Source organism: Schistocerca serialis, chromosome 1, assembly GCF_023864345.2.
Source record: "Schistocerca serialis cubense isolate TAMUIC-IGC-003099 chromosome 1, iqSchSeri2.2, whole genome shotgun sequence".
Lineage (NCBI taxonomy): Eukaryota > Metazoa > Arthropoda > Insecta > Orthoptera > Acrididae > Schistocerca > Schistocerca serialis.
In genome coordinates this window covers 787,345,020-787,367,115 of record NC_064638.1, presented here as the reverse complement: position 1 = coordinate 787,367,115, position 22,096 = coordinate 787,345,020, and the positions used below count along the sequence as shown (strand labels likewise).

The 22,096-nt window shown below is 41.0% G+C and overlaps 1 protein-coding gene across 1 annotated transcript in view; it reads right to left on the bottom strand.

The window, feature by feature from the left end:
* LOC126433333 (trypsin 3A1-like) overlaps positions 1 to 22,096 on the bottom strand; it is a 91,971-nt gene that overhangs the window by 27,976 nt on the left and 41,899 nt on the right. The window lies entirely within an intron of this gene.

The window sequence follows — 22,096 nt, the reverse complement described above, 5'->3', positions numbered from 1 at the left end:
GTAGTATCGATGACATTATAAATTATGACTGCCTGGTGTGAGCCTGCAGAATACGACATGGAGAGCGCCATAGTTCAGCAATTTTATCACCTTGGACAACGAAATCATAGCATTCGTTGGTTCATTTCAAGCTCGTACCCATTTACAAAGAGCGTGAAACTTGTCATCCCTCGTTCACCTGGTGTGTTGGATGTTCTCAACAGTTTAACCGCTACAGTCCTTTGAGCAGCTTTGGTTGTTTATGCATGTTCCTTAAACGCACGCAGTTACAGTGAACATAGCTCTAACGACAATGCACACGATAGAACTCTACGTTCATGTATCGCTGCCCCTGAGAGAATGACTGTAAAGATATCAGGACTCCCGCTTCATGGAAAGATCTCCCACGTCAGAATAACTGCCCAATCAGCTTTAATGGAGTCTGTCGGCGACCATGATAGATAGATAGCTTCTATTTGCGACATACTTCAGCGTATACAAATGTGTACTGCAAATCAGCAGCAATCCAGCCATCCGTTTTGATGCTTGGAGCACGCAATGGTGTTGCTCCTCCGTTACTGCAATGCCTGTACTCCGTGAAGTAACTAGGAGCGGAGCCTTCTGTATCCCATAGGGAGCAGTCAGCTCAAGATTTCAAGTTTCTTGATGTTATCCAACCATGAACACAAAATTAAGTTGCTATGACGATGAAAATTCGAAATCCCTGTGCCTGTATGACCTCGCACATGACGTCCCATGCGTTAGAAAAGCACAGTTTACCGAAAGACATTGACACCGGATACCATGCCCATCCCATCAAGCCAACGACCAGTAAATGGCCTCACACCTTCCCAGTCACGTTAGCTACCGGACCATTCTGAAGTGTTACACTTCCAACACCTTGACCGAACGCAATCAAATGTATAGTCTAGTATTTCCAAGCCTTGAACGTATGTTGTCCAAAACTTCTGCCTTATCCGAGCTTATCTTCAGTACTTCCTACAGAAGAAATATGGTGTCAGTGCATTGGGCAAGTCTAAGGCTACTGGAATTTTCCTGGTGAGGTCTTAATACAGATGTAAAGTACAAGCAATTACCGACATCTTTCGGAATTCGTGAAAGGTAGAATCATCGGTATTAGGCACATAGTTGCATTCACATCTACATCACTACTCTGCAATACACATTTAAGTGCTTGGAACAGGGTTCTTCGAACCACCTTCACACCATTTCTCTACCGTTCCACTCTCCAAAAGCGCTTGGGAATAATCGACACTTAAGACTTTCCGTATGAGTACTGATTACTCTTATTTTATTGCTATGGTCATTTCTCCCTGTATAATTTGGTGACAATATTTCCACATCTAGACGAGAAAGTAGGTGATTGAAATTTCGAGAAAACATCTCGCGGCAACGAAAAACGCCTTTGTTTTGACGACTGCCACCCTATCTTGCTTATCATATTCTTAACCTTCCCTCCTCTGTTTTTCGATAATATAAAACGAACTGCCCTTCTTTGGACTTTTTCGATGTATCACCATATTCTGAAAAGAACCTTTACGAAGTTCTTTAAGTTGCTTCGCTGCATCGAGGATATCTGCTTCTAAATGACTCATGTTGGCTGTTGTTCTTAATTCCAGTTCTGGAATATGTACATCATCTTCTTTGGCGAAGGAATTTCGGAAAACTGTTTTTATTAACTCCGACTTAGTGGCGTCAGATCGAGTCATCGGATTGACAGTTGGCTAGTGGTGTAACGACTGCAGAACGAGTGATGAAGTGGTTAACTCAAGACAACACTGCGTTAAGAAGGGGTGGTGTGGATCCTTACAGAACGACAACGCCGGAAAAAGGTCCTAGGATTGTTCGACTGGCTCTGAATAGACGATGACAACAGCAGGAATCTGGGAAGATGCGACAAACACAATGTCAGCAAGAACCATTAGAAACACATTACTGGAAGCTGGATTGACTTCTCATGTTGGTATGTGTCACTTAACGCGGACACTATACCCCAGACAACAGTGACAGGCATAATGTAGAAACAGGCTCAACTGGATCGATGAGTGTGTGGCATTCTTTGGTGTTCCGCATTAAATTTCACTTCTGTTCGCGATGTTCAGCTCGACACCGTTGCCGACCTGATGAAATATCACATAAAGCAGCGGTTTTAGATAATATATCCCTCCAACTCTTGTGATCATGTTGACGGGAGGCATGGGAAATTGTAACCAGACTGGCAACTTTTGCCAAACCTTCATGAGCAGGGTACTAATTGGCGTATTCCAGCAGGATAATGCAGGACCCCATACTATAGCTGACACCACAAACGCACTGACAAATATAAGGATCGTTGACTGAAATGTGATTTCCTCCGATTTATCGGCTGTAGAGGGGCCACGGGAAACCAGCCTCCAGTCAGCAATTGTCGAGAACTGAGACTGTTTCAGTATGAAAAAAAATTTCCCCAGTTGACTTTAGGAGGGTGTTTTATTCTGTGTCAAAAAGAAAACAATATATATCTCCCTGCTGGGGTTGTACCTCATACTAATATTTATATCTGACATCAGTTCGAAACGGAATGAAGCTTTGCATGTACAACATCCCACAAAGTTAGAAAAACAGTATCTACATGTACATATACGTACATACTCCGCAATCCACCATACGGTGCGTGGATGAGGGTACCTCGTACCACAACTAGCATCTTCTCTCCCTGTTCCACTCCCAAACAGAACGAGGGAAAAATGACTGCCTATATGCCTCTGTACGAGCCCTAATCTTTATTATCTTATCTTTGTGGTCTTTCCGCGAAATATAAGTTGGCGGCAGTAAAATTGTACTGCAGTCAGCCTCAAATGCTGGTTCTCTAAATTTCCTCAGTAGCGATTCACGAAATGAAAGCCTCCTTTCCTCTAGAGCAGGGCTTCCCAACCTTTACAGCTGGTGGACCCCTTCTTCAGTCGAAAATCCATGGCGGACCCCTAGTCTGTTTCCAATGACCCCCCCCCCCCCTCCCGAAGTATCAATAGTCTTTGGTTTAGAGATGAATGAAAACAACTTGAAGATCAAAAATCGACTTATGAAATAGGTAGTGCACTGACAAAGGAAGTTTAACATTTAATGATGCCTGGGGCCGCTTACGTGCCAGCGAATGCTGTGATTGGTCGACAAAGCTCGCTCCGCGCATGCGTAAAAGGTTTCAGCGCATCTACCGCCGTGAGCTGGCGCACAAAAGACCCCCCTATTGTTGCGAAAGAGTCGATCAGAGAAGCCGCATTCTCCGGCACAAAACTGTATATGCGTTCTTACTTAGGAACCGCAAAGGTTGCTTGGGAATACGACCTGAAGTAAAAGTACAAATTTTTTTCATACAAAAACAAATAGTGATGAATTTGATTTTCACATTTTTAGTCAATAATTTTACTCATTATTTTACACGATTTGGTGATGGGTGGCCTCGTACCACCTAGAAAGAGCCGGGGAACGCCTAAGGGGTCCGCGGACCACACGTTGGGAAGCCCTGCTCTAGAGACTCCCACCCGAGTTCCTGAAGCATTTTCGTAACACTCGCGTGATGATCAAACCTACCAGTAACAAATTTAGCAGGCCGCCTCTGAATTGCTTCTATGTCCTCCCTCAATCAGACCTGATAGGGATCCCAAACGCTCGAGCAGTAGACAAGAATAGGTCGGATTAGTGTTTTACAAGCGCTCTCCTTTACAGATGAACCACATCTTCCCAAAATTCTACCAATGAACCGAAGAGACTATCCGCCTTCCCCACAACTGCCGTTACATGCTTGTCCCATTTCATATCGCTCTGCAATGTTACGCCCAAATATTTAATCGACATGACTGTGTAAGGTGTAAGGTGTCAAGCAAATAACAATTATTTTAACTGTGCGTTTTTAGCTTAGTTGATATCTGTGACCCAATTGTATTTGTTTGTATTTTATCGATCCCCAACCATCTTACTATTAAAGAACCTTAGAATAGTTAGGAATTTCTGTTCACAGTTGTGAACATCCAGTATCAATATTTTGCCATCATGTACATATTATAGTTATGAAGTCAGACTTAGAGTCAAGATAAACCTTAATAACGAAAATCTAAGATTTTCATTGTTTCTTAACATATAGTTACGCCTGAACCCGTACACTAGTTTCTGTTAGCGATAACGATTACGTTACAGGGAGTGTAGTGGAACTGACATTGATCATTGTCTGATTACATCACTGTACGTACTGCTGCACCCTTATGGACTCTGCATCTGTGGGATGGTATCTTCCTACTTCGCAGGCAGTAGTTTCAAAACAGATTCCTAAAACACTCACACAGCGTCCTTTCGCAACTGTGGTAGGAAGACAAATCAGAACCAGTCTCACACATGTTAGACAGTGATTCATTCTGTAACATTTTCAATTTCTGTCAATTTCATTCTCTTTGGAGACAGTGGGGATCTCACTCTAACACAACAACTATTTCTCATTCATTCCCTCGAAAATGTTTTACCTTACAATCATTAAAAAGTAAAGTACACATCATATCATATTCAAGTTCTGCACAATTGTTTCTCTCGTTGACGTTCTGTGCCTTCTATGTAATAGAGGAGAGCGGGGCAACGCCATACAGCGGGGTAATACCGTGCACCGCTTTATCCAGTTTCCAAGAGAGCGCAAAGAGTGCTGCATGGTGCTGCCACATAGCGGAAGTATCTATAATCAGATACAGAGGGGTCTATATCGTTCAACGGCACAAACGTCTTCGACAATCGGTTTCAACTGATTTCAACTGTTTTCTTATAAAATCTGAAGATAATAAGTCTAGAGGTGAGAGAAATATGTTAATAGCAACAATATTTAAAGTAGCTCTATTTAATTACGCATTTCTCGATATTCTTTTAAACATCAAATGTTAGACGTTAAATTTCGTGATTGTTAGGTTAGAATTTACAATGGCGACTCATGTTGTCTCGGGACCCCATATGGTAATTTTTTTTGGATTTTCGTGAACTATATATTTGGAAGTGTGTGTGTGTCATCTTACAAGTTTTCTTTCTTTCTTTTTTTTTTTTTTTTTTTTAATCACAGATGGTGAGAAATCGAGCCAGAACCACAGAAAGGGCAAAGGGTGGACGGAACATGAAATGAATTGCGCACACTCCACGATGTTATAGAAAATGCAAAGCCATAGAGAGTAGCTGCAAGAACGTATGGAAGAGATAGACTAAAAACAGGAGATTTCTCTAAAGTAAATTTGGGATAAAACCTATATTTACAAAAGAACAGGACGATGACGTAGCTAATAAAATTGCCAGACAACATAATTCCTCAATTTTTACTTTGACTCCTAACAAAGCTAGTTTACAAAAAGCAGCAGAGAGCAAAAAAGCAAAACTAATAAATAGAGAAAGAAAATCAGTGCTAAAGCCTAAGGGAAAAAGCAAGTTCAGAAAGTTTGCTTCAAACATAGACTTACTAAATAAAAACTAGACCGCGCATTGGCGCTAGTGTCACGTCCTCACATTGAACGTGATAGAAGCCGCCATTTGCAGTGAAACAGTGAGTAAACATGGTTTGTTCGTTTGCTGCTTTTAATTGTAACAGTAAGAATGGAAGCAAAGACGAAGACGGAAACAATGTTACATTTCACAGGTCAGTCATTTCTGGTTATTTGCTACTTTCTATTACTTATATAGAGTATTTTCATGGAGAAATAATACATCATGATCGTTTGTTTTTGTTTAGATTTCCCCTTGCAAATGGTTTTCTAAATCGGAAATGGATTGTTGCTACTCGGAGAGAGAACTTCCAACCGACAGCAAATCATTTGCTGTGCACTATTCATTTTGAAGAGAGTTGTTACATGGAAAATTATGGAAATACACGTCAACTGAAGGACGATGTTATACCGACAGTATGTGGATTTCCAACTCATTTGAAAAAGGTATAGTGTTTGAAAGCCAATTAATGCAAATGCTAAATGCAGGTTACAGCAGATTGTTCTATAGCCTAACCTGATGTCTATATTTACACCTTATACTGTATCTAATAAACTTTCTGCTACAAAAATTGCAAGCTACATAGGGAAAAAGTTGCAGTGTTAGATTACAGACAAAGGGACTTTGTTGCATGTCAAGTACTTATATTGTATTTGCATATAAATTACTAAAAATACTAACAGGGTTAATGTACTAAGTTGAACTGAATGAAGAACTAGGCACATGATAGGTATTTAGATTTTTAATCAAATATATAATAAGTATGAATCAGAGGTAGGTAGAATAATTGCGTTTAGATACTTCACATGAGTTGTCAGGTGGTGATTATACTTCGTAAATGGTCAAATATTTGATCAAATATTGCAAGCTCAACTACTTTCAGAGGTGCTATCAGTGTTAAAAACTAATGTGCGAATGAAATTCCTACAGTATTTAAAGTGATATGGGTTATTACAATTAATCATACCAATATTCGAGTGTAGACAATACTGTGCTAAACAAAAGTAAGCGTGCAAAATGTATACAGTAGTCGGCAAAAAGCAAACAGAACGTGACAGGAAAATTATGTGAATTAAATAATAATAGTACTGTCTGTTACTTTAAAAGTTTCATGTAATTATCTAATGCAAGTAGCTCGATGTAAACTCGCTCCACCTTGTCAGGAATGAGCCTTACATTCTTAAATTTTGCGCCTCTATGCAGACGTATTTCTGAAATTAGGAAACTTCATTCATTTAATAATACTTTTAAAATAGAGTCGCATACTCAGTATGTTTTTTAAACAAACATGTGTTTAATTTGTACTTCAATTTGCTCTTGCTGCGTCCCATATACTTCAAATCACAACCCCAGTACTAGTATTCATCCTTGCAAATGGCGGCGATCAGCTGTTTCATTTGGGGGGCTTGGCTGCAAAGATAAGACCTCAAAAATTTGAAACAAAGAAATGTCGACGGAATCTTTCTTTTGATTCTTCATCGGATGTTTATTTGGACCTACCATTGCACAAACTTTGTAGTGACGATTAAATGTATGACGTTGACCCTTTTGGAGAAACTAGTTAGGCCTACGAGCAAGAATGGAACTTTTAGGAACGACGACTCTGTTTGCTTGCTTTGCGGAGAGTTTGGTAAGAACAGGGAGCTGTGGTTTCGATGTGTGATTTGCAGTGGATGGGTTCATTCAGAGTGTAGTGCATGTGACATAGCTGAAAACTATATTTGCGACTACTGCCATTAAAACAGGGGATAAATGTGTTCAGAGACAAGTTGACACCATAATCCAATAATTTTGTTTTACCAGTAAAAGGATTTTCTGTATTTAGAAACATTAATAAGTTGTAAAATTTATGTTTTTCAATTCTAAATAAATTCTGAATTTCAAATTTCTTAATCTGATTTATTTTTACAGAGTTTTTGTCATTTTATGTGCTATGCTGTATCATAAGATATACATCGCGGTATTACCGCACCCCTCGGGGTAATACCATGCAACGTAACACTTTTGTAAAACAGCTGTAGGAATGTAAATCGATTTAATATAGCAAATATAAAGCCATAAACGTGTGGGGCATTGATTTCTTGCCAAAAAAACAGTGTTCAGCATTTCAATTGAGTTCGAAAAATACGAAATATTGGAAAAATATACGTGCACGGTATTTCCCCGCTCTCCCCTAACCATTGTGGTGTGGCCTGACTAGTCACACACCTGCTGCGATCAACGAGTGTGAAAAAACAAACAGATGGTAAATTTATAGCTGAAAACATCGTATGGATCAAACTTTATGGCCGCACCCTATCTCAAGTCACTACCGATAAGAAAAGCCAGAATCGTCTGGTACAGTAATACGCTTCAAATTCCAGAAGAGAGAGATAACATATCCGAGAAAAGTCGCAAAGAAGATTCAGTGGCGAAATAGAAAGCTCCATTCCGCCAGACAGTCTAGATATTTACTTTCTGTGACTGAATGAGAAGTGGTGCCATCGAGGTCTGGAAGTCTAACAATGACCGGAAGACCGGCGTCCTGACCCCACGCCACTTCATGTCACATCCAAATCACGTTATTTACGTCTTAATCTCAGAGCTGCACTTGCACGAAAGTCCTCAATTACTTGTTTGATATATTTCAATCTCTGTCTTCCCTATAGATCCCCCTACAGTATCATGGAAGTTACTGCCCCATTTGTTGATTTATCAATCCCTTTAAATTTCATTTTCCTGTAGTACCAAATGTCATCCCTTCCACTCTTTTCTGTTCTGGTTGAGGCGTAGTGCCTTCGCATCGCTCCTGTCACTTGTTAGGATGAAATCGTTATAGGCATGAGTCATCGACAGATGTCACCAGCTGACATGGATCTGAGTTACAGAGCTGCACGTAGTTGTACTAGTAGGCGGCAGAGGTCAGCAGATGACGGACAATGCTAGCAGTCGTAGTCAAAACGATGTTGTAAAGTTATGTTTGATTAATATTTAATGTATTTGCATAATTATAATTGTTTTATACGTTTAGTAATTAGCAGTGTGAGTGTTGTATGAGTGAAGAAGAACAGAAGTAAATGAAAATTGTTTTGTTTATTCACGAAGTACCAGTTAAACTATACAGGGGATTAATACTTTAATTAAATGTGCAGTCAGTTTATGGTACTAATAAATCGCGAGTAGAACACAAATTAATCGGTAATTTCAGAAGGAGTAATTTTATGTTTGATACTTTTCTAAATTTATTTATTTAGCAATTGCCATAGAAAGAAATGTTTTTCTATGATTGGTCATTGAAGTAAAGCGCGGGTTAGCGCGGGATAATACTGTAACCTCATTTGCTGTTTGTGATATCAGCCAATCAGAAAAATGCAGGCTCGCGCCAATGCATGCTGGGAACAAAGCCTTTGGTGTGATCTAGGGGGGTTGGGGCTGAGGGTTCGAACGAGTAACATCTCTTTGAAAGCAGCTCCGACGAAAGTACTGTAAAATCGCGAAAAAATGCTAGTTACGAGTTCGCGAAGTAGTACAAAGTGTATTTAAGTGAACGGTGTGGAATTTCGGACGGAATATCAAAATTATTGCTTTTGACTGTTAGTTAAAATCGCGTGGCGTGTTGTGCGATCTAAGACTGGAACAGGTATTACGTGTAGAGCAGAGTGCACATTTGAGCGAGTATTTTCATAACTAAGCGATCCGGTGAACTCTGTTAACTTCAGTAACGGGTGTAAATACCATAAACTGGCTACATGTGTGATTGTGGTGTGCGTGTGAACTTTACATTGTGTTGCCACTTAGTACGGACTTGGCAGTATGAACTATGATCTTTATCGTAAAAATACACCTGAAAATTTACATTGCCAAGTTAAAACTTTTATTTCAGTACCGGAAAATTCTATGTATGTTGCGACCTGCAATAGACAGTAGTGGTCTAGTATTTTCTACCCCAGCTTTTAGCTAGACAAATGAACATTGCTGGACACTGGCAGGGCGGTAAAAAGTAACGTGCCGCGCCGCATAGTATTCCCACAATCCATGATTAACTGTCATAGAATGCTTTATATTCTCAGAAATTTCTTCCTCAAATTAAGGCCTGTGCTTGTACTAGTAGACTTCTTGTTGCCAGGATGATACGCTGTGCAAATAATATAGTTAACTCTCTCCAAGTCTGTCCTCATATCGTTAGAGTGGCGCTACATTAGAGAAACATGCGAAGCAATCTGTAGCACTTCTGATGTACATCGTAACTTAAAGTCGTAAGGTATTTCATTTGTAGCGCAGCTAACAGTTAGTACGTTCGTTGGACTGTTTGTAACAACGATGGTCCTTCAGATAGAACATGGCTGTTATTTTTAATTCAGCCTGAAACATATTATCCGCACAATAAATATGTTAACGTTGTAGTATCTACGACGAATATAGGATTATATCAACAGCAGCAGAATATGGCATCACAGGAGTAGGATTCATTATGAACAGGAAAGTAAAACAGAGAGTGAGCTACTGCAAAAAGTTCAGAGAGAGAGAGAGTATTATTCTCAGAGGAGTCGACTGCAAACAACGCCAATAACAAGAGTTCTGGTGTACTTGTCGAGATCACAAGCAGAAGAGGGAGGAACAGAGAAAATATAGGAGGATACTGAACGTGAAATGTAGTGTGCAAAAGTAGATGATAATGCAGTAATTAAGGATGCACGAACGCGGTAGTAGGAGAAAGAGCAGCAGCAGGAATGAGAGAGGAAAAATAGGAGTTCTACAACAAATTTCAGCTATTAATAGTGAATACACAGTTCAAAAATAGCAAGACGAGGAGAAATTTGAGGAAACGGCCCTGTGACAATGGACGATTCCAGCCGGAATACATATAGGTCAGCTAGAGATCCCGAAATAAGATATTGGATTATAAGGCATACCTAGGAGAAAGAGTCTCGAACCACAATATAGTAATGGCGAAGGATAGGTTGAAGTTTAAGAAATCGTACGGAACAGTCACTGTGAGATACTGAAATACTGAGAAATAATGAGACACATTTTAAGTTATCTATGTCTGTAAATATTGTGATTGTGAATATCATATCAAGCAGTTAAGCCGAAGAGGTTACTGGAGAGGGTAATCACAGAAGTTGGAAAAACATAGGTACAAGGAAGGTAACTGTGAAGGAGATGAAATACTTCGATTCATCGACGAAAGAAGGAAGATCGTATCAAGAAAGATATATAGCAGTATACGTAACTTGAATGTCCGTGGAAGTCAAGGTAAAATGGCTGTAGGAAAATTATGAAGAGACCAGGGGAAAAATGCTAAATTTTCCCACTTTTATAGTTTTGAATAATGACAGTATTAGGAATAAGTATAGTCGTTAGGGCAGCTATGGGACTGAAGAGAAAACGTGTTAAAAATGAACTTAATAACTTGAAATAATCATCCTGAATTTATGATATATCTCTGTATATATCTTTGTAATGAATTTTTTACAAAATTCATTACAGAGCATTATGATACCTCGGGGTAAACGAAATTTGAAGTAAGAATGTAAACTTCGTGTACTTCTAGGTTTTCATTTCCCCTGAGGGATAGGGACAGATATAACACAGTGCCACAGTGATCCCGGTTTTTATGTATGATAACGTAGTAATCAAATAATGCAGTTGATAGGATCTTTAAGACAAACAAAATTGTATTTGTAATAAGATAATATGAAAATGGCGAGTCTTACTCGTGATTAATAATCTACCTTTGCGAAATATAGGTATCAAGCTGGGCATTCATGACTCCCTTTTGCCTACCGGCGCAGAGGAGAGATCGGATGAGCGGATAAGTGGTTTAAGTGGAAAGAGTAAACTGCAGACTTCTACGAGAGGGAGAAACTCTTTGCCGACGTGACAGAAGAAAGAAAAATGGGACTTAGTGTTAGAATCAGAGTTTGACAGAATTTCAAAAGATTTTTGATAAAATAAATGCGAAGGGAAAAGTAACACTTCAGAATTTTTAAAATCATTGGGGGATTAGGCAATGCAATGACTAGTTGGTTTTTTAGAATCTATGAGTCTGAAGACATACCACAGGTCTTACGGGAAAATACATCCCTTCAAACTCGAAGATAGCAAGTGCACCTAAGTGTGAGAATTATTGTACAATCAGCTTTACATCTGATTAACCAAGTTGCTGACAACAATAACACACAGAAGAATCGAAAAAAATTGAAAGTTTGTTAGATGATGGTCAGTTCGTCTTCGGAAAATGTGAAGGTACCGGAGAGCTAGTTCTGACGTTGTGGTTGCAATGGAAGGAAGATTAAGTAAAACCACGATACGTTCGTAGGATTTATCGACACATAAAACGCATTGATAGTGTAAACTGGCGCAAGATGGTCGAAATTCTGGGAAGAATAGCTGTGGACAAAAACAGATTTATATACATAATGTACAAGGAACATTAAGAATGGAAGAGCTAGAATGAAGTGCTCGGATTAAGAAGGCTGTAAGAGTGGGATGCTGTTTTCCGTTCCTACTGTTCAGTATGCACTCTGAAGAAACAATGACGAAAATAAAGGAAAGTATCAAAAGTAGAACTGAAATGTAGGATGAAATCAACATCAATGACGAAATTCGCTGCTAGCATTGCTAAAGAGTTCAGAATATGGGTTGAGAGTAAACCGAAAAAACACGTGTGAGGAGTTGCAGAAATGAGATTAGCGCTAAACAGAACACCAAAATTGGTGACCACGAAGTAAACTAAGTGCTTGGAAACAACATAACACATAACGGTTGAAGCGAGGACATGAAAAGCAGCCTAGCGCTAGCACATGCAAAGAGTGCACTCCTCGCGAAACGAAGTCTTTTAGTATCAAATATAGACCTTTATTTGAGGAAGAAATTTCAGAGAATTTATGTTTGCACAGCAGTGAATCATGGTCTTTCGGAAACCGGAGGAGAACTGCAGCATTTTTGATGTCGTGCTCTAGAAGGGTCTTGAAAACTAGGTGAACTGATAAGATAAGGAATGAGAAGACTCTTCTCAGAATTGGTGAAAATGCGGAAAATTCAGGGACAGAAGTGGGGATCCATCGTGCTAGAGCGATCTGTAAAGGGTAAAAACTATAGGGGAAGACAGACTGGAATACATACAACAAATAATTGAGAACGTAGGGTCCAAGTGCCACTATTACCGAATGACGTAGGAACAAGAGGGGAATTCGTGGCGCACTGCTTCAAAGCAGACTGATGAGTAAAAAAAAAAGTCGTTTGTACAACAGTAATAGTATGTTTTTCCTTCAAAATGCCAATAAATATCTCCTGATGTCTTAGCGCGTATGAAGGAGTACGGAATTACATTGACTGATCTGGCGTCCATGGAGTGATGAGAAACAGTAATGTAGTTGATGTTTGTTAGAGAATCTTCCCTTTGTCTTCGCCAAGCCTTAAGCAACATACCACATTAGAAAGAACAAAAATCTACGTCAAGGAAATGGGCCACCTGAGTACTGTAAAATGTCATTATGGAGGAAATAGGTGACCTGTCTTATGATTCACTTGTGGGAAAATCGGAAAATAACTAGCATGTGAAAATGATGGGAACTTGTAATCACCTACTTCAGCAACAAATTCTCGCTCACGGATTTCATCTGAAACGTCGTGGTCGAGATGGGGGCACAGTAAGCTCTTTCGTTTTTTTCCGTCGAGTTCTGCTGGTACTAACAGTTAAGCAAATAACTTCCCCTTTTGAATGAAGCTACACATATTTGACAGGCTCTAAACAATAACTCAGCATTTTTTTAAAATGCTGCTAATTTCCCCATTATTAGACCCTTCAAGTCTTGTAAATGTGTATGACAACTTCATTATGGGTGTTCGTGCTCCCATGCTTCATTTTCAGATCATAACGTTATTTTTATATTCGTTATTTTTATATCGGTATTGTTTACCCCAATTCTCCACTTGTCTGTATATTTAGACTTATTTTCTTTCTTGGTCATTATGGATCAACGTTAACCTGCAACAACTTCATCGCCATCTTCACGTCATCCCATGTGTCCTATCATCTAATATATATCGTCATTTATCCCATTCCTTTCAAAGGAACCATTCCGGCACCCGACAAACGGTTTGAGGAAATCGCGTGGCACCCATATCTGGAGGCCCGGACGGGTATTTCAGCCGTGGTTCTAAGCACCGCGCCACCTCGCCCAGTCCTTACCTAAGACCGAATTCCTGTTCCCTTCACCATGTCCATTACTTTACCTTTGTGTACTCTATGAAAACCCTGTAACGATTCGCTAATATTAAGCACTTTGTGTTTGGAGCCTTTTAAATGTGCAACAAAAGGGTAGGAGCTACTGTTTGTTACTGACGTGTATTCTTTGAACCTTCTTTTCTGTTCGACCAATAGAACAGTCAAATCAGTTTCCACAACTGATATTATGTATTGCGAGAAAGCTCGAGGTTTACGTGGAGTATGGACCTTGCCGTTGGTGGGGAGGCTTGCGTGCCTCAACGATACAGATAGCCGTACCGTAGGAGTGATATCTGTTGAGAGGCCAGACAAACGTGTGGTTCCTGAAGAGGGGCAGCAGCCTTTTCAGTAGTTGCAGGGGCAACAGTCTGGATGATTGACTGATCTGGCCTTGTAACAATAACCAAAACGGCCATGCTGTGCTGGTACTGCGAACGGCTGAAAGCAAGGGGAAACTACAGCCGTAATTTTTCCCGAGGACATGCAGCTTTACTGTATGATTAAATGATGATGGCGTCCTCTTGGATAAAATATTCCGGAGGTAAAATAGTCCCCCATTCGGATCTCCGGGCGTGGACTACTCAAGAGGATGTAGTTATCAGGAGAAAGAAAACTGGCGTTTTACGGATCGGAGCGTGGAATGTCAGATCCCTTAATCGGGCAGGAAGGGTTAGAAAATTTAAAATGGGAAATGGATAGGTTGAAGTTAGATATAGTAGGAATTAGTGAAGCTCGGTGGCAGGAGCAACAAGACTCCTGGGCAGGTGACTACAGGGTTATAAATACAAAATCAAATAGTGGTAATGCAGGAGTAGGTTTAATAATGAATAGGAAGATAGGAATGCGGGTAAGCTACTACAAACAGCATAGTGAAGTCATTATTGTGGCCAAGATAGATACGAAGCCCACACCAACTACAGTAGTACAAGTTTATATGCCAACTAGCTCTGCAGATGACGAAGGAATTGAAGAAATGTATGACCAAATAAAAGAAATTATTCAGATAGTGAAGGGAGACGAAAATTTAATAGTCATGGGTGACTGGAATTCGAGTGTAGGAAAAGGGAGAGAAGGAAACGTAGTAGGTGAATATGGATTGGGGCTAAGAAATGAAAGAGTAAGCCACCTGGCAGAATTTTGCACAGAGCACAACATAATCATAGCTAACACTTGGTTTAAGAATCATGAAAGAAGGTTGTATACATGGAAGAACCCTGGAGATACTAAAGGGTATCAGATAGATTATATAATGGTAAAACAGAGATTTAGGAACCAGGTTTTAAATTGTAAGACATTTCCAGGGGCAGATGTGGACTCTGACCACAATCTATTGGTTATGACCTGTAGATTAAAACTGAAGAAACTGCAAAAAGGTGGGAATTTAAGGAGATGGGACCTGGATAAACTGAAAGAACCAGAGGTTGTACAGAGTTTCAGGGAGAGCATAAGGGAACAATTGACAGGAATGGGGGAAAGAAATACAGTAGACGAAGAATGGGTAGCTTTGAGGGATGAAGTTGTGAAGCCAGCAGAGGATCAAGTAGGCAAAAAGACCAGGGCTGGTAGAAATCCTTGGGTAACAGAAAAATATTGAATTTAATTGATGAAAGGAGAAAATATAAAAAGCAGTAAATGAAGCAGGCAAAAAGGAATACAATCGTCTCAAAAATGAGATCGACAGGGAGTGCAAAATGGCTAAGCAGGGATGGCTAGAGGACAAATGTAAGGATGTAGAGGCTTATCTCACTAGGGGTAAGATAGATACTGCCTACAGGAAAATTAAAGAGACCTTTGGAAATAAGAGAACGACTTGTATGAATATCAAGAGCTCAGATGGAAACCCAGTTCTAAGCAAAGACGGGAAAGCAGAAAGGTGGAACGAGTATATTGAGGGTCTATACAAGGGCGATGTACTTGAGGACAATTTTATGGAGATGGAAGAGGATGTAGATGAAGATGAAATGGGAGATACGATACTGCGTGAAGAGTTTGACAGAGCACTGAAAGACCTGAGTGGAAACAAGGCCCCCGGAGTAGACTAATGACGGCCTTGGGAGAGCCAGTCCTGACAGAACTCTACCATCTGGTGAGCAAGATGTATGAAACAGGCGAAATACCCTCAGACTTCAAGAAGAATATAATAATTCCAATCCCAAAGAAAGAAGGTGTTGACAGATGTGAAAATTACCGAACAATCAGTTCAATAAACCACAGCTGCAAAATACTAACACGAATTCTTTACAGACGAATGGAAAAACTAGTAGAAGCCGGCCTCGGGTAAGATCAGTTTGGATTCCGTAGAAACACTGGAACACGTGAGGCAATACTGACCTTACGACTTATCTTAGAAGAAAGATTAAGGAAAGGCAAACCTACGTTTCTAGCATTTGTAGACTTAGAGAAAACTTTTGACAATATTGACTGGAATACTCTCTTTCAAATTCTAAAGGTGGCAGGGGTAAAATACAGGGAGCGAAAGGCTATTTACAATTTGTACAGAAACCAGATGGCAGTTATTAGAGTCGAGGGACATGAAAGGGAAGCAGTGGTTGGGAAGGGAGTAAGACAGGGTTGTAGCCTCTCCCCGATGTTATTCAATCTGTATATTGAGCAAGCAGTAGCGGAAACAAAAGAAAAATTCGGAGTAGGTATTAAAATCCATGGAGAAGAAATAAAAACTTTCAGGTTCGCCGATGGCATTGTAATTCTGTCTCAGACAGGAAAGGACTTGGAAGAGCAGTTGAACGGAATGGACAGTGTCTTGAAAGGAGGATATAAGATGAACATCAACAAAAGCAAAACGAGGATAATCGAATGTAGTCGAATTAAGTCGGGTGATGATGAGGGAATTAGATTAGGAAATGAGACACTTAAAGTAGTAAAGGAGTTTTGCTATTTGGGGAGCAAAATAACTGATGATGGTCGAAGTAGAGAGGGTATAAAATGTAGACTGGCAATGGCAAGGAAAGCGTTTCTGAAGAAGAGAAATTTGTTAACATCGAGTATAGATTTAAGTGTTAGGAAGTCATATCTGAAAGTATTTGTATGGAGTGTAACCATGTATGGAAGTGAAACATGGACATTAAATAGTTTGGAAAAAAAGATAATAGAAGCTTTCAAAATGTGGTGCTACAGAAGAATGCTGACGTTTAGATGGGTAGATCACATAACTAATGAGGAAGTATTGAATAGGATTGGGGAGAAGAGAAGTTTGTGGCACAACTTGACCAGAAGAAGGGATCGGATGGTAGGACATGTTCTGAGGCATGAAGGGATCACCGATTTAGTATTGGAGGGCAGCGTGTAGGGTAAAAATCGTAGGGGGAGACCAAGAGATGAATACACTAAGCAGATTCAGAAGGATGTCGGTTGCAGTAGGTACTGGGAGATGAAGAGGCTTGCACAGGATAGAGCAGCATGGAGAGCTGCATCAAACCAGTCTCAGGACTGAAGACCCCAACAACAACATGTCTTAACAGACATTGTATAATGTCAGTTTTCATGCAACTTCAGTTCTATATTCTTAAAGCTGTTTTGCAAGGAAAAGTACCTAAATACGGGCACTTTCTTCTGTTATCATGTACCCTCGGTTAAAGTTTCTTATCTTTTGAGATAGAGAAATATATTCTAAATAATGTATCAGCCTTGTTCTTAGGAAAATCGCCATTTACAACTACGCTGTAGAGAATATGTAGTTCCTCTCCAGTTTTTTTGTTTTCCAGTTTTAGTCTGAGCAATCTGTAGTTCATTGCGTAAACACATGCAAGGTTATATGTTTCCTCAGGTTGACTGCGAATACTTATTTACGTTGTGGAGGGTTTATGAAATATGTCCAACGTATGTTCAAGTTTCACATTCGAAATTTTCAGATCAAATTATTGATGCTTTTTGATTTTCTCTGATCCCATTGGGAATTTAATCTTACGCTACACGATAATATGTTTAACTGTGGCTGTATAACATTACTCTCACGTGTTGTGCCATGAAACAAGATTAAAACGAAGTCGAAACTATTACGACAAATTATTTTCTCAGATTTAGATGTGACAAAAAGAAAATTATCTGCTAAAGTGGTCATTAAAATGTTAGGTAAAGTATCAGCGAGGAACGAATCCGACATATAAATTTCATTCTGGAAAGAGAAGTAGTATGCAGTGATCAATTGTAGCAGACCTAGACTGATTTTTGTTAATGATTTCAGTAGTCTCTGATGTCGCAATATTCTCGTAGAAGTTTGATATGTCGAGTGATGAAGTTTTCCCACTACTGGGTTTCCTTATATTTTTAAGTTTATTGGCGATATAGCAAGCATTTTTTGAGGTGTACTCATTCTTATTTGCTCTATGTTCTTTAGGGAGGGACCACATTCCCATAGAAGGTGTCTGAAATCTTTTCGGCCAGATTGAAACAATTGGTAGTGGATCAACAAGCCATTATATTGAGATAGGGGTCAAATGTTTAGAAACGCATATTTATTGCATTATGGACATACACAGAGTACTTTAGAGTAATTGCTCAAAACGAAGGGCGCCAGTATCAATGCTTGCATGGCAACGGCCTATTAAGTTCTGTCGCATTGCCTCAAAGATGTCTGTCGTCTGTTATTTCAGGAGACAGGCAGCTTGGACCCGACTAAGCAGAGCTTCATTCCTTTCTACGTTTTGGCGTATCCCCAGAGGAAGAAGTCGATTGGTGTGAGATACGGCGATCGCGCTGGCCATGGAGCAGGACCTTGTCTTCCAGTCCAACAATCAGGGTACTTATTGTTCAGGTGCTCGTGGACATTAACATCGAAGTAGCCTGGTGCGCCGTCATGCTGAAACCACATTCTTTCGCGGACAACAAGGTGTATAGTCTCCAAGAACTGCATGTGCCGATGCAGTACATGCATTGACGCTGGAGATCGTCGCTATGACCAATTGCTAGGAACTACGTTGTTGGTATGCTGTGTATGTCCATAACATAATAAACAGGCATTTTTCAGCATTGATTCCGTATCCTAATATAATCAGTTGTGGACCCACTCTCACATGTTTGAATTTGAATCAAAAGGTGGGAACACGCTGCATAATTAACGTAATGAATGTTTTACATGTACTGCCTGACGAAAAAATGAAGTACCCAGAATATGAGGAATTTGAAGCACTTAAAAGGAAGTTTCTCTATATACGGCACTGCATGACTAAGACAGTGAAGGATAAGGACCAGGAGGAAATGAAACATCACGAGTTCAGAGAGTGTATGAGGCTATTTTAGTGATTAAAAAATCAAGTCAAATTTATAATGGACTTGGCAGTATAAGCTCACCAGTATCGCGTTGGCCCTGTGCCGTTGATCCATTCATTGATTCGGTTAAGAATAATGTCACGCAGACCTTTTAACCTCACCTGAGGCAAGCTGGCAGACAGCTGTTTGGTCCTTGGTATCCTGGATAGTGGCAATAGGATTGAGTTGACGTCCGAGCTGATCCTACACATGTTCGATCGGGGACGGATGTGAGGATCCTGCTGGCCACGGGAATACCTCACTTCTTAGTGACACGTGACATGTGTGGTTGAGCACTGTCCTGTTAAATGCGGACATCGAGGTGCTGTCACATGCGAGATAACACATGAGGACGCACGATGTCTTTGTCGTATTGTTGTGTCGTCTGAGTTCCTGAGTCACTACCAGTCGTGACCTGAAGCCATCCCCGATGACTCCCAAAACCGTGATGTCGTGGGCAACGCCGCTGTGCATCTCCAAAACATTGAAAGAATAGGACCTCTCCCCAGGTCGCCAGGTCGCCGTCATACTCGTTAACCGCTGACGAAGGTCATCCTGCTAATGCAGAGCTACGCTTCATCGCGGAATCCCATACGACGCCATTCCTCGTCAGCGCTTGCTTCCTGGTTTTGGCACCAATCGAATGACAGCCGTTTGTGTTGCCGTATCACAGCATTATACTGCACATGGGACAGTAATTCCCTAGTCTGGCTACGACTAGTATCCGCCCACTCGAGCAGTATGACACAAAATGTTGTGTGTACTACTTGACGGATGGCATGGCAGCTTCAACGGGGTTATGATGCGGCTGGTGCGCAATACCGAGATCCTTCTTTGTGGTGGTCATATGAAGTCAACCAGAAGCTTGACAAAGGGTATGGTCGCCCTGACGTTCCCATGCAGTCCACCATCGGGTCACTGTCACACGCGAATGGCTCGAGTATCTGCATATTCCACAATTCAACCAGACGGCCAAATGTGAGCTTACACGAGGTCCTTTTCAGGGGCTGAAGGCACTATATCACAATAGTACGCGGCAACTCCGCCTCCTTCATAGTTATCGCTGTTCACGCCTGATACACCCCACCAGGCCTAGTAACAACACTAAACATGAACAGTACTAATGCGCTTTGATAGCAGTTCTACCTGTCACAGACAATTGCAGCTTAAATCATTTACATACCCGCCCCGATGGTGTGTGCATGTAGAAAGTTAACGTTAACATCCGAGCTTCACGTTTGTTGTCAGGCATTGTGATTTAGCCAGTCTTATCACTCTGCAGTCCACATGAAGGAAAACACCCGTATTCTTCATCTACACTACTGTCCATTAAAATTGCTACACCAAGAAGAAATGCAGATGATAAACGGGTATTCATTGGACAAATATATCATACTAGAACTGACATGTGATTACATTTTCACGCTATTTGGGTGCATAGATCCTGAGAAATCAGTACCCAGAACAACCACCTCTGGCCGTAATAACGGCCTTGATACGCCTGGGCATTGACTCAAACAGAGCTTGGATGGTGTGTACAGCTACAGCTGCCCATGCAGCTTCAACACGATACCACAGTTCATCAAGAGTAGTGACTGGCGTATTGTGACGAGCCAGTTGCTCGGCCACCATTGACCAGAAGTTTTCAGTTGGTGAGAGATCTGGAGAATGTGCTGGCCAGGGCAGCAGTCGAACATTTTCTGTATCCAGAAAGCCCGTACAACACCTGCAACATGCGGTCGTGCATTATCCTGCTGAAATTTAGGGTTTCGCAGGGATCGAATGAAGGGTAGAGCCAGGGATCGTAACACATCTGAAATGTAACGTCCACTGTTCAAAGTGCCGTCAATGTGAACAAGAGGTGACCGAGACGTGTAACCAATGGCACCCCATACCATCTCGCCGGGTGATAACGCCAGTATGGCGATGACGAATACACACTTCCAATGTGCGTTCACCGCGATGTCGCCAAACACGGATGCGACCATCATGATGCTGTAAAGAGAACCTGGATTCATCCGAAAAAATGACTTTTTGGCATTCGTGTACCCAGGTTCGTCGTTGAGTACACCATCGCAGGCGCTCCTCTCTGTGATGCAGCGTCAAGGGTAACCGCAGCCACGGTCTCCGAGCTGATAGTTCATGCTGCTGCAAACGTCGACGAACTGTTCGTGCAGATGGTTGTTGTCTTGCAAACGTCCCCATATGTTGACTCAGGGATCGAGACGTGGCTGCACGATCCGTTAAAGCCATGCAGATAAGATGCCTGTCATTTCGACTGCTAGTGATACGAAACCGTTTCGATCCAGCAAGGCGTTCCGTACTAACGCCCTGAACCCACCGATTCCATATTCTGCTAACAGTCATTGGATCTCGACCAACGCGAGCAGCAATGTCGCGATACGACAAACCGCAATCGCGATTGGCTACAATCCGACCTTTATCAAAGTCGGAAACGTGATGGCACGGATTTATCCTCCTTACACGAGGCAACACAACAACGTTTCACCAGGCAACGCCGGTCAACTGCTGTTTGTGTATGAGAAATCTGTTGGAAACTTTCCTCATGTCAGCACGTTGTAGGTGTCGCCACCGGCGCCAACCTTGTGTGAATGCTCTGAAAAGCTAAGCATTTGCATATCACAACATCTTCTTCCTTTCGGTTAAATTTCACGTCTGTAGCACGTCATCTTCGTGGTGCTGCAATTTTAATAGCCAGTAGTGTATGTACGTCGTCTTGGTACGTCTGTGTATCCTTCAACATAATATTCTGTTAACGCTGTTTCCGTAGCCCCAAGTCAACCTTAAACATTGTGGGCCCATACGTGTATGTTGATCTCGATGATAAGTGCAATATACAGTGTGGCGAGAAAAGTCATGAGATACCTCTTGACATAGTGCTGGCCTTTCTTTCGCCCGGCGTAGAGCAGCAACTTGACGTCACGTGGTATGTACTCAACAAGTCGCTGGAAGTCCTCAGCAGAAATACTTAGACATGCTGCCCCTATACAGTCCATGACTGCGAAAGGGTTGCGGGTGCAGTATTTTGTTTACGAAATGACCTCTCGATTATGTCCCATAAAATTCAATGGGGTACATGTCGGACGCTAAGGTTGGTCAAGTCATTCGCTCGACTTT